This window comes from Mesocricetus auratus, unplaced genomic scaffold (genome assembly GCF_017639785.1).
Source record: "Mesocricetus auratus isolate SY011 unplaced genomic scaffold, BCM_Maur_2.0 Super-Scaffold_100014, whole genome shotgun sequence".
In the NCBI taxonomy this organism is placed as follows: domain Eukaryota; kingdom Metazoa; phylum Chordata; class Mammalia; order Rodentia; family Cricetidae; genus Mesocricetus; species Mesocricetus auratus.
In genome coordinates, this window is record NW_024429197.1 from 14,419,801 (window position 1) to 14,433,190 (window position 13,390).

General features: G+C 46.8%; 1 protein-coding gene across 1 annotated transcript in view; it reads right to left on the bottom strand.

Annotated features, from left to right (window-relative positions):
- The window catches only part of Phc2 (polyhomeotic homolog 2), a 102,742-nt gene extending 89,559 nt beyond the window's left edge, over positions 1-13,183 (bottom strand). The window contains 1 exon segment of the mRNA XM_021232689.2: positions 13,074-13,183. The gene's annotated coding sequence lies outside the window, so the exon portion shown is untranslated.
- Positions 13,184-13,390: the final 207 nt, after the last annotated feature.

Here is a 13,390-nt window from a genome sequence, read left to right on the forward strand (position 1 = left end):
ATTATTACTACAAGAATGTGTGCGTGTGTATGCATTCATGCATGTGGAGGTCAGAGGACAATTTTGTGGAGTCAGTTTTCTTCTATCTTTAACTGGGTTTTAGGCATTGAATTCTGGTCCTGAGACTTTTACAGCAAAGTTTTTACTCACAGAGTCATCTCCTCTCTGATCCTAAAACAGCTTTCTTTCTAAGACCACTAATTGGAGTCAAGAAAACTGGGAGAATGAATATTTAATGGTGGCAATTTGACTGACTTCCCTTGTAGAGTCCTTGAATGAAATAAGAATTTATGTAATTACTAATGCAAATGCTCAGTCCGTTGTACTCTCAGTCACCAGTATAAAATAAAGCCCGTTCCGCACACAGCCCCATCTTATGATAAGGAAGAAATACCATCTCATTTTTGATTACTTTCTTTGTAGGAGCCGGGAAGTTACTCCTTTGGGGACAGTGATGTCACAGGCAAGGCGCCGCGGAAAGAGCAACTTGTCTATAATTCTGAGATGAATGTCCTTGAGAAGCAGGAAAGGAGAAGTTAAGACAGGACTCCTAAGGGAACAAGGGATGACAAGTAGGGCCCAGAGAGTCCCATCCATGTCAGTCTCAGGGGACTCAGCACTGGAGGCTCAGAGGAAGCAAAGAGAACAGTGGAGTTTCAAGGGAGCCGAGAGACTCATTCTTGGCACAAATACACTGCATGACAGCATGAAGCAAGGGTGTTGTGTGACTGCCTGCTCTGGGCAAATAGGACCTCACAGCTCCAGGTCACGGTGCTGCTCTCCTGGGGACGGCCAGTGTCTTAGTTAGGGTTCCCATCGCTGTGACCAGACACCAACCAAAAAGCAAGTTGGCAGGGGAGGGTTTATTTGGCTTATACTTCTGTTATGGAATATTAGTCTAAGATGTGTTACATTCATTTATGTTGTGGAATATTTAATGATGCAAAGATGTGTTACATTCTTTTATTTGCATTTGTTTATCTCTGTAAAGTTGTGTTATTTTGCCTGTCTAAAACACCTGATTGGTCTAATAAAGAGCTGAATAGTCAATAGGTAGGGTGGAAAGAGAAACAGGCAGGGCTGCAGAGCAGAGAGAATAAGAGGAGAAATCTAGGGAAGAGAGAGGAGTGAGAAGAGGGGGACAAGAGTTTGCCAGGCATCAGCCACCCAGTCACACAGCCAGCCACAGAGTAAGAAGGAAAGAAATACATATAGAATAAGGAAGGGTAAAAAGCCCAGAAGCAAAATGTGTTAGAGAAAAACAGGGCAATTTAAGTTAGGAAAGCTGGCTAGAAACAAGCCAAGCTAAGGCTGGGCATTCATAAATAAGAATAAGTCTCTGCATATTTATTTGAGAGCTGGGTGACAGGCCCCCAAAGAGTAAAAAAACAAAAAACAAAACAAAACAAAACTATACACTTCAGCATTGCTGGTCATCACTGAAGGAAGTCAGGACAGGAATTCAAACAGGACAGGATCCTAGAGGCAGGAGATGACGGAGAGGCCACGGAGGGGAGCTGCTCACTGGTTTGCTTCCCATAGCTTTCTCAACCCACCTTCTTATAGAGCCCAGGACCAACAGCCCAGGGATGGCATCACCCACCATGGGCTGAGTCTTCTCCCATTGATCACTAAATGAGAAAATGTCTTACAGCTGGATCTCATGGAGGTATTTCCATAACTGAGGCTCCTTCCTCTCTGATGGCTGTAGCTTGTGTCACGTTCACACACAAAACCAGCCAGTACAGCCAGCCTCCAACCAGGGCCTGGAATGCCTCCTAAACTGGGAGTGAATGCAGTCATTCTCAGCCAATAGGTTAATTCTGATTTTCAACCAGATGAGATTAAGAACACCTAGCTGTATTCAAGTATGAAATTCTCAAAAATGATTTTTAAAAAGAACAAGAACAGATCATGAAAATGGCTTGATTCTAAGCATTTTCTATAAGAGAGAAATAATCATTGCCAGCAGGGCTATGAAAAATTAAGCCCTTGCTGCAAAGTTTAATAAAAACCTAATTGCTTTTTTCCTTGGGGGGGGCACATTGCCACAGACCAAGCTGTGACAATCAAGTTTACACTTGCACTATTCCTAAGTCATAGAGTCAGGGCACGGATGATACAATAAACAGAAACTCTACTACTCAGACCCACACTTTGGAGTTGTTAAGAGAACAATGAAAGAAACATTTGCAGGGGTGTTCATGACCTGGCCATCTACAAATATGGAAACGTACTGGGCCAAATTCATAGCCGTTTATATTCATGCTGGATATATGTGGCCCACAGGCTACAGGTTACACACTGGAGACACAGGTTTAGTGAGGTAGAACGTGTCCAAAAGAGGTTTAACTGAGGGGAAGACCCCCCTGAGAATGAGTGACACATACCACAGGCCTGACCCCAAGTGAAATCTCCCATTTCTAAGATGCCCTGAACTTGCCTCTGAGAAAGTTATGTCATATTTATACTTTAGCTTCTATAAGTAACTTGTATTTTAAAACTCTTCCCTTTCACCTGATTTTGCTTTTCTTTCCCTCTTGCTAACTGGAACGGAAGAACATCAGGTGCCCAACTGAGGATGAGAACCCTGGGAGTCCAGACTCACTACTACAACCTCAAGGGAGGCCCCGTACCTCTGCACCCTCTCTCGACCTCCCCACTTCAAACAGAGCTACATGTGAGGTCACAGCTAACAACACAAGGTAAGCTCTACACAGCTCTCAGTGCACAGCAAATGCTATAGGCCATCTCATTTCATTAACTCTTTGCGGTACAGGCTGTGGGGGTTCCCATCACACACAAGAAGACATGGGCACTGAGTGAACTAAGTGTCCCTTCTACTGGCCTCCGTCTCCTGCTCCACACAGACCAGTGACAGCCACTCAGGGAGCAAACCATCACTACGGTAGTGCACAACAGGGCTTAAAGATCACATCTATGAAACAGCGTGAGAGAAAAGCGGTAGGAAATGGGAGCTTTTGCCATCTCAGCCACGATGGAAACAGATGTGTCCTTCCCTGGGCCCTTATTTGCAGCAAAGATGACTCTGTCCCTAGACAGAACTCTACCTCAGGACTGGGCTTTATGGGGCAGTAAGGGGATTTTCCTTAGGCAAGAACCACAGGTAAGAAGCAGCAGAGATAAACTGGTCACACCTACATCATTTCTTTTCTTTTACGTTTCTTTCTTTCTCTATTTTGTGTGTGGGTGTGCATGCACATGTATGTGCATGCGTATGTATGTAGACCCACACAGGCCATGGAACACATGGGAGTCAGAGGAGAGCTTGCAGGAGTCAATTCTCTGCTTGTACCGTGTGGATTTCAGGCATTCACAGTTGTCAGACTTGGTGCCCAGAGCCTTTACCCACTGAGCCGCCTTCCTGCCCCATTTCCCCCACTTTCCTTTGAAGACAGGCTCTCACTATGTAGTCCAGACTGGCTTTGACTTCAGGATCCTCAGACTTACAAGTGTTGGAGTCACAGGCATGCACTATCATGCCTAGTGTTACATTATTTCTAAAAAGCACAAAACATTTGAAAATGCTCAGATCTCCTTATACCTAAAAAAGTAATTTAGGGTCAAATCTGCAGAACATCTATCTAGGAATAGACGATAGCCTTCAAACTGTTGCCACACTTAGGTCACCATCGAATAATAATTGTTCAATAAACAATTCTATTTTGTAAATGGGTTCACAGGAACTTTTCACTTCCAGATTGTTCCCCAAAGGAACACATGCCCTATGACAGTCATCATTTGTCCTGGAGAACTGACCTGCCCTGGAGAGCTTCCTCCTCAAGCCCCTGGAAAGTCTCCCACCTCTCTGATCTGTACTTGTGGTTCCTACATGTCCTTTCCCCATGAGAACAGACAGGAATATCAGATCACACAGCTTCATAAGTCTTTGTACATCCTTGGTACACTCAGACTTCTGTCAGGGAAATCCCCTGCCAACCATATTTACATAGTCGCTTCCCTTCCTCCCTTTGATTCACTGATTGGTATAAAAATGAATGTTTGGTAACTTGATGGAACTCCCAAAACTGCAGACCTCAGTTTTTACCCCAAAATGATCTGCCAACCTTTTCTTTTTGAAGCAGAGTTGAGGTTTATTAAAGATATTTTACTATGAGTGTTAAACATGAGTGGAGAGGGAGAGAGAGAGAGAGAGAGAGAGAGAGAGAGAGAGAGAGAGAGAGAGAGAGAGAGAGAGAGAGAGAGAGAGAGAGAGAGTCTAAAAGACATTAAGACATACCCAGGAGCATAGATGTGGGCATCTCTAAGAAATCACTGTCTTTTTAAGGTTTATAAATGTGTGTATGTATGCTTGCATGTCTGCATGTGTGCTGGTGGCCACTGTAGCCCGGAGAAACACTGGTGTTACAGGTGGTTGTGGGCTGCCGGATGTGGGTGCTGGAGGAACAAGCACTCTTACCCACTGGGCCATCTCCAGCTCCCATAATCCATTGTCTTTACAATAGTTACAGACAGTACTTCCATTAGGTTTAAAGCTATCATGGCAACTGGTTACCAAGGAACTTGAGGGGGATCCCTGGGGTAGTTCATGAGAGGGCACCTGCCAAGACTAATTGTCAAATCACTGAGAGGCAAGAAGCATGGTATTGTCACTGTAAACAGAAAATGTGTGGGAGGGGACTGAGGCCGTATGTCAGGGCGTAGACAGTCAGGCCTTAAGCTCGGCTCTTGCTATCTCTATGTGAAAAGAACACATTCCTCACAGCAGAGGTTAACTGTGCTGGGATTCTCCTTAGCAGATGAGAGGCTTTAAGGAGACTGGGGTGAGGGTTTTCTTCCCTGTAATTTCCTTTCCAATCTGCCTCCATCTGACAGCATCTGACACCTACAGTAGAGCTTCCCTGCACTGCTAGAACCTGCCTACCTGATATTTCCAATGTATTTTCCTGCTCACTCTCTTTAGACATTTGAATGTAACTCTGGATATGAACACGTGATTTCTGGATATTTTTCGGTTGCAGGTAGAGAAAGGATATTCTCCTATGGGCATCTGAGGAGTACTGGGTTATGATGACCAAGAGACAAATAAGTACTTTGGTTTTGAGTAAACAGGGGGAGAATCAAGTCTAGGTCCCATGGAATAAGAAAGCAAAACAGAGATTCAGGACCTGGGTGACAGGAACCGGGCACATGCTGTCAAGAGTGGGGTTTCAGTCATTCATTTGCCAAGATTTTATCAACCAGCTTGGTGTTGGAAACACAGCAGTAAGCTGGAAACAGACCCTGGTATCAACAATGAACCCAGATTGATTTCCGGCATACGTGGTTATTTATGAGGGCCAGAGCTGTCTCCAGAATAGGGATGGCACAGGGACCTACAGACTGTAACAAGGTTAAGCAGCTCTCACCAGAGCATTCTTTGTATATGTAGTAGTTTTTTAAACATTCTTTCTATACACACAAGCCTATAGAGGGGGAAAAAAGAAGAGTGTATTTATCACAGGGCACAAGTCTGGAAACTTTGCTATTGTCTAGAGAACAGTGAAAGTATATAGTTCATTCAACAGCCATTTATTAAGCATCTATTATGTTCAAGGAATTGCATTAGGAACAGAGTCATGGGGGTGGAAAAACACAGTCCCCAGAAATTGCAACAGTGTGGTGAATACTACAAGGAGGTGGCAGAGTAGACAGGGCTATGGATGGCAAAGGAAGGTGCTAACACAGGAAAGCGAGCTACAAAAAGTCCGAGAAATGATACTGGGGGTGAATCTTAATGAAGTGAAGCTGGTGGTTGTAAGCAGATACACTTGGGAGTGGTGTTTCACAGCAACAGGTACTAACAACCCACTGTAGCAAGACTGTTACTTGCCCAGAAGGAGCCTTCAGGAGGAGCCTGAGTCTGGTCTTGCTTCCTCCACAAGGCCGGTAGGACTTGATGAATGGGTGAGTTAGTCTCAAGCTGTATCAGGATTTGGTCAGTATTTGGTTAAATTATTACACAGAAGAGAGGGAGGAACAAGAGGGTGAGTGGAAATTGGTTTTGACAGCAATAACCATGAGCACAAAACTTGTCAGTACCAAGTGACTATGAATGAATGAATGCAAAAAGGAGAAAGAGCATGAAGAATGAGCTTTTCCCATTTTTCACCATCCCTGTGTGCAGATGAGCAGAGCCCACGTGGAACAAAGGCAAGAGTGTGACGTGAGCAGTGCAGACAGCTGTGCGAACTGGCCAGGGGTCAACCCTACAGGGAGCCCATGGGTTGGAGGAAAGGAGGTGTATTGCCTGGTTAAGAGACTCCAGAGCGGGGCAGAAAATCACAGCACACCTGTTCAACTCATTTCTCTCTCAGTAGACTGAAAAAGTCTCCTTGACCTCCCATGAACAAAGGGCCTAGAACTGACCACAAAAACATTAGAAGTCAATGCACATTTAACTTTAATTGGGCACAAAGGACATCCTTGGGATTGCAACTCCATCAAGTAAGCCCCTCAAAATATGATGGATGGCTTCCCTAATGCTCTGTTCTTTCATACTGGCTGGTATCAACTTAAAGTTCAAAATAATTCCTTGTTGTCCTCTATACCACCAGGCTAGACCCAAAGAGTCTTCAAGATGTGAGGAACAAATGAAATAATTGGTTACCACAGCACAGTAAGGACTCTAGGCCACCAGACCATCTACCCAAGATAAGGAATACAGAAAAGAAAAGAGAGGGGGGATGGGAGAAGGGAGAGAGAGAGAGAGAGAGAGAGAGAGAGAGAGAGAGAGAGAGAGAGAGAGAGAGAGAGAGAGAGAGAGAGAAAGAGAGAGAGAGAGAGAGAGAGAGAGAGAGAGAGAGAGAGAGAGAGAGAGAGAGAGAGAGAGAGAGAGAGAGCGCTTTTCTAGCTTCAGGAGGCATCCTGCTGATACATTTGGCCAGAACTGGCTATGAGGCCTATCACAAGATGAACCCTCATGGCCTCTTCTGAAAAGTTATAAAGATTTCAAGGGTTGGAGAGAGGACTTAGTAGGCAAGCCTGCTTGCTGTGCAAGCATGAAGACCAGAGTTCAAATCCCTATATCCCAAATAAAGATGGATGTGTTAGTACATGACTGTACTCCCAGCACTCCTAACCATGGGATGTGGGGACATGAGGATCCCCAGAAGCTCATGTGCCAGCTATTCAAACACAGCTTGGTCATGTGTAAGAGCCTGAGTCACAGCTGGCTATCCCCAGTCACACAACCTATCCCTGACACTCATTTGCTAAGCAACATTAAGGCAATTTCTTCTGGTATTGTGAGGAATTTAATGAGATAGAGAACAGAATGTCCAATACACAGCAAGCCCTCAATAAATGATAACTCTATGGTTACTGTTTGAAACAGTGTATATGTAGCAATTTTAAACGTTCAAGAAGCGAATTGCTGGGGCTGGGGAGCAGACTACTTGATAGCAAGATTGCGATACAAACATGAAGCCCTGAGTGGACCACAGAACCATGGGTTTTTGTTGGTTTGTTTATATTTTTGTTTTGTTTTGAAAATGCCAGCAATGTGTTCTTGTAATCCCAGAGCTGGGTAGGTGGAGACAGGTGGATCCTTGGGGCTTGCTGGGATCCAGCCAGCTTTGTCTAAATCGGTGAGTTTCAGGCCAGCAAGAGATCCTATGTCATCAACAACAAAACCAATAACAATAAAACCTCAAGATTGGGGGCTGGAGAGATGGCTCAGAGGTTAAGAGCACTAGGCTGCTCTTCCAGAGGTTCTGAGTTCGATTCCCAGCACCCACATGGTGGCTCACAAGCATCTATAATGAGATCTGGTTCCCTCTTCTGGCAAGAACACTGTATAAATAATAAATAAAATAATAAAACAAACAAAAAAGAGGGCACCTATTTAATAATATGTTCTTAAAAAAAAACCTCAAGATTGGCAGCTTCTGAGGAGTGACAGCGGAGGCTGTCCTCCAGCTTCCACATGCACGCACGCGCGCACAAACACACACACACACACACACACACCCGCACACACTGACACACACACAAATGCAGGGACACACTGAGAAATAAACTGCTACTAAAAGGTATAAAAAGACAGAATATTTTAGGACACTTTAGTGAAGCAGACAGGGAAGGCTAAGTGCTTTGCTAGACTCTAATCCCTTTCCTTTCTCTTCTTCAGTGGCAAACATGTATCATCATCTATGCACTGTTGCCACTTCTAATCTGCACCTTGTGCTATGCATCTCTCTTCAGCCCGATCCTCCGTGTCCCTATGCCCCATCCCCCAACCAAATTGATGTTATCATTTGCAAAGTTATAAATGGTCTCCTGCTTATTAGATAAAGTGTACATCCTCACAAGCTCTGTACAGTTTCACCTTGCGGGTCAATTTCTCCATCTCAACCCTCTTCTTCTCTTGACCTGTGATACTATATACCTGTGGCCATCAGAAACACTACACAAGGTTATCTGTAGGACGCCGGCGTCACATAAATAAGTCTAGCAGTGCTGTTGCCTCTCAGATACTTGTTCTCCACCATGTGGACTCCTCCCTTCTCCCTGGCTCCCTGAAGGAGGCAATCTCTGGGCTCCGTCTTCAGATATCTACACAGGTATTTTTATGTTGTTACCTTGGGTGACCTCAGCTAACGCCATGGCTTCCACTGTTACATTATCCATGTTAGGCTCTCCACCGACCTCTTTCTTTGGAACACCAGTCACCTGCTGCTCCCAAGCACAGGGCTTGTCTGCTGAGAAGTTGTAGCCTTGCTTCCAGACACTTCAGCACTCAGTTTCTTCTCCCCAAGTCAGTTTTCCTGTGGTCTGTCTCATGTTTGCTAACTCTCCACCCAGGGTCAAGACTACAGTGTTGTCATTTCATCTTTGTCTTTCATACACAACCAGTCTCATTCACTACTGACTGGACTCACCTCCCATTTTCAGCATGTCACCCCAATTTCTTACCTTGTCCCAGCCTCACTGGTTAAGTAGCTTGCTGCCTATGCTGTCCATTTTTCTCCCTACCAAACTCCATCCTCCACCTCACTGCTGAGAATCTTCTCAAATATTACGTTCAGGATGCCACACTTACCTAACCCTGAATCTTCTGCTTCCCAACTGTAGGATACAATCTTACCTCTTCAGACTGCTGCTCCATGCTCTGACCAGCTCTTCTAATCCTATGATCTGTCTACTTGAGCTTGCTGGACTGGTTAGCCCTGTCAGCTGACCCCTGAAACTCTCAAAATATTCTGGCTTCATATTTTATGAGCAATGTGTTTTCTGTCCGGGAATTCCTCCCATCTTCCTTCCAGAGGAATCCATCATGGCTCTGGGTTCATTTTGCTGCTCTTGTTTAATGCAATTATTATTACTATTATTATTACTATTATTATTATTATTATTATTATTATTATTATTATTGGGGGCAGGCACATGTTGTGGCTTGCCTGTGGACATCAGAGGACAACTGCAGGGAGTTGGCGCTCATCTTCCACCTCAGTGAGGTGGGGGCTCTTATTTCCCATGCAGTGCCAGGTGGGCCCAATGAGTTTCCAACTCATTTTCCAGACTCCACCTCCCACTTCCCGGGGGAGGAAAAGAGAGGATTACAAACATGATGTTTCGAATCCAGCATTTTTTTTGAGTCAGGGTCTCACTGACTGTTCTGGAACTCACAGAGATCTTCCTGCCTCTGCCTCCCAGTGCTGGTATTAAAAGTGGGTGCCACTATGTCTGGCTTGCATCCAGCTTTTAGTGTGCTCCAGGGATCAGTCTGTCATGCTTGCAAGGCAAGAGCTTTAACCCATAAGCCATCTCTCTGGGCTTGCATCATCCCTTGGTTTGCATTTTGAGACAGGGGTTCCTGTAGTTCAAGCTGGCCTCAAAGTCACTCTGTAGTTGAGGATGAGCTTGAACTCCTGATCCTCCTACCTTTACACCTGGCTCTCCCACAGTTCTGAACAATCCTTCCTTACAGTGCCAGATGATTTTCCTTTTTTTTTTTTTGTATTTTGTTTTTGTTGTTTTTTGAGACAGGGTTTCTCTGTATAGTTTTGGAGCCTGTCCTGGAACTAGCTCTTGTAGACCAGGCTGGTCTCCAACTCACAGAGATTCTCCTGCCTCTGCCTCCCGAGTGCTGGGATTAAAAGCATATGCCACCACCACCCGGATATTTTCTTTTCTTAATCAATATAATACTTTACACCTCAAGTGGTGATGAACTGCTGCCTTACATTTGGGATCCACTGACTTCACACACACACACACACACACACACACACACACACGCACGCTAACCCATGTCACCTCCCTCATTTTCTGTCTCCCTCAAAGCACAAATGCTGCACAGTGTTTGCACACAAGTAGGTACTCAGTCACTATGTTGACTGAGAAGGTTTCTTGAAGGCTATCTCATGGTCACAGCACTGACAGAATTGTCTGCTTGGCCAGAGCACATCTGGGACCACCAGAGTCACCTCCTTTTCTTGACTTAACCTTTGACATACTTCAAAGACTTACTATGATTCATTCTCAAAATGCAGATAGTTCAGAGGGTGTAGTAGTTGCCATGCAATGTGAGGACTGGAGGGTCAGCAATCCCAGTGCTCTTGCAGCAGGGTGGGAAATGGAGGCAGGAGAGCCCCAAGGAGTTCACAGCTAGCCCTGCCCACATGGTGCAACAGCAGCAAAGAGACCTTGTCTCAAAAGGGTGAAGGTGAGGATTGACAGCTGACATTGTCCTCTGACCTCCATATATGCTGTGGCATGTGCCTGTGTGCACATACACATACACACACACTTACATTTGAACACATACATCACATACACACACACATTGTAATGCATACCCTCCCCCCCCACACACACAAAAGAAACTTTGGGCTTTGTAAAGGTAACAGGCATTATCTGATTCAAACATGTACTGAGTTCTGGACATGAGATCCATCTTATAATCTGGGCCCATCCTTGCTCTGCTTCCAAATGGCCAAGAAGTAAGAACAGATTGGCTAGCTGACTAGAGCTCCGGAGCCAAACTCTAAGGTGAAGGGCGGGGTGTCTCTGCTTTAATAGTTAAGATCTCAGTTTAAGAAACTACAGACGAGACTCATAGGTGGAAATGGGGTGAAGGGGAAAAGGACAGTAGGAAGGAAGGAAGGAGACAGAACGGAAAGGAAGTGACACAGGAAATACCCATGCAGTAGACAGGCCGTCCTGTGCTGTACAGCTGTTTCAAGCTGTCAGACTGACTGCTGTTGTACAGGCCTGACACCATTAACAACAGGTTCTGGACTGTTGGCATGATTTACGATCTGCCTGGAACTCACTGTGCTGTTCAGGCTGACCCAGAACTCTGTATGCAGAGCAGTCTGGCTGGGAACTTGAAATCCTCCTGCCTCAGTTGCTCGAGTGCTAGGGTTACAGGCATGTGCAACCATCCTGGCTGCAATCCTTTCTTAATTCACTCTCCAGTTTCTCAGAGGCCATGGGTGACAAAGGCCAAGAATGAGGCTCAAAAAAGCTGATGAGGGGGATATATGGGAAAACATCACGGGAAAATTGTGGTAGGAACGAGGAATATAAGACAGTTTTTAAAAAGTTATATGATAAAGAAAAGGAGACATGATCGACATATAAAGCCATTTCCCAAATAAAAAGAAGGGGGGTATTCTTGCGAGATACACTTTTCCTTAGTGGCAGCATTCACTGAGCCTTCTGTTTAGGTGTCCTTTCTAATCTTTGTGACAAACTCGGATTCACCCTTCAACACCTTGCTGAAGTATGTTCTCTGGGAAGTCTCCTCTGATCTTAGATACATGTAACAGATTCTTGGTTCTTGTGTTTTTGCTTCCCCATCTGTGGTTCGGCTATCACTTCCGCTAACAATTTTGTCTCTCCCACTACCTCTCTGAGGACAAGGGCTAATTATCTTTGTCAGTGTTGCATCCTCTAGACACAACAGAGAGCCTGGCATATACCAAGTGTTTGTCGGTATGTTGATAAATACACTATGAGCAGCCTGCAAGTACAATTTTGCACTTCATTTGCAAAACTCGGTTTGGTTGCTGCGGCTCTTCACGTGGAAGCGCGTTTCCCCTTGTAGTGAACAAACGATTCCAGACTCATAAAGTGAGCTCCATCCACCATGGCACATTAGTCTGTTCTTCATACCCTGGAGACGGGAGCACTTCCCCTCCACACTAACCCTCTTGGGGCCGGCTACATATTAGCAGCACATCTCCGCACTAGCTTTCTATTGTGGCGAAGGCTAAATTACACCACGAGTCTAAAGCGGCCACCGGGCTCAATGAATTGGGGGAGGGGGTAATTAGAAGACAAACATTTCTGAAGCAGACCTAGGAGCAGAATAGGAGGAGGAAGTTGATTTAAACCTAGCATTATAAGAAATCCACTAGAAACTCAAGTCAAACAGGAGCTTCCTCTGGATATGACAACAGATCCCGGTGTCCAGCAGTAATCGTTCCCTGCGGGTGTCAGATCAGAAAACAGGGGACACTGCCTTGGACACCCCTCCTTCTCGCACCTTGGGACTTGCTTTTGCTTAAGGAGAGAGAGAGCCCCTCTTTTCTCTTTCCAGTAACAACAACCACAGTTTAGTCCCCATGCACTGTCTCGATCTCGCCTTCGTCCCCCAGCAGCCTCAACCATGCTTAACTCGGGATCAAAAGTGCCCGTTGCTGGGCTGTCAGGCCGCTGCAGAGCAGGCGGCGCAGTGGGCAGGCCGGACACTGGTGTCCCCGCAGTCCCCGCGAGGACACGGGCCGCAGGGGGCGGGCCTCTCCACGCAAGGAGGCCACGCGCCCCCGAGATCGCGCGTCCGCAGGGACTTCAGCGGCTCTCTTATAGTCTCCCGCGAGCCCCCGGCCCGCGAGATCGCCGCGGTTCTCATAGCGGCCGGGTCCGGATCCGCCGTGAGTCGGTGTCCCCCGCGCTGCCCAGCCTCACGCGGCCCGGCCCGCTCGCCGCACGGTGACAGCTGGGTGCCCAAAGGGTTAAGCCCGCCGCGCCGCGCCGGGTGTCCCCCGCGCGCCGCCCCGCTGCCGCCAGCCGGCCCCAGCGCGCACGCGCCCGCCCGTTACCTGCGGTGGCCTCCGCGCTCCTCCTCCACCTGGCCGCGCTCTCCCGGGGCCGCCCCTCAGCCCGCCCCCTCGGCTCTCCGCCGCGCACCCTGCTGGCTGCCCCGCCGCGGCCCGCGGAGGAGGAGCCTGGGGGCGATTACCATGTATTAGCATGCCGGAGCGTGTCACGTGGCTTCTCCAGCCAATGGTCACTCTGGAAAGGCGGAGATTGAACTGAACACGCCTTGGTGCTGCTCCGGGCCTGAACCGGTGACCATGGCAACGGAGGGGAGGGCGAAGGAGGGGGGAGGCGCTGGAGCCTTGTGGTCCCCTGGGAG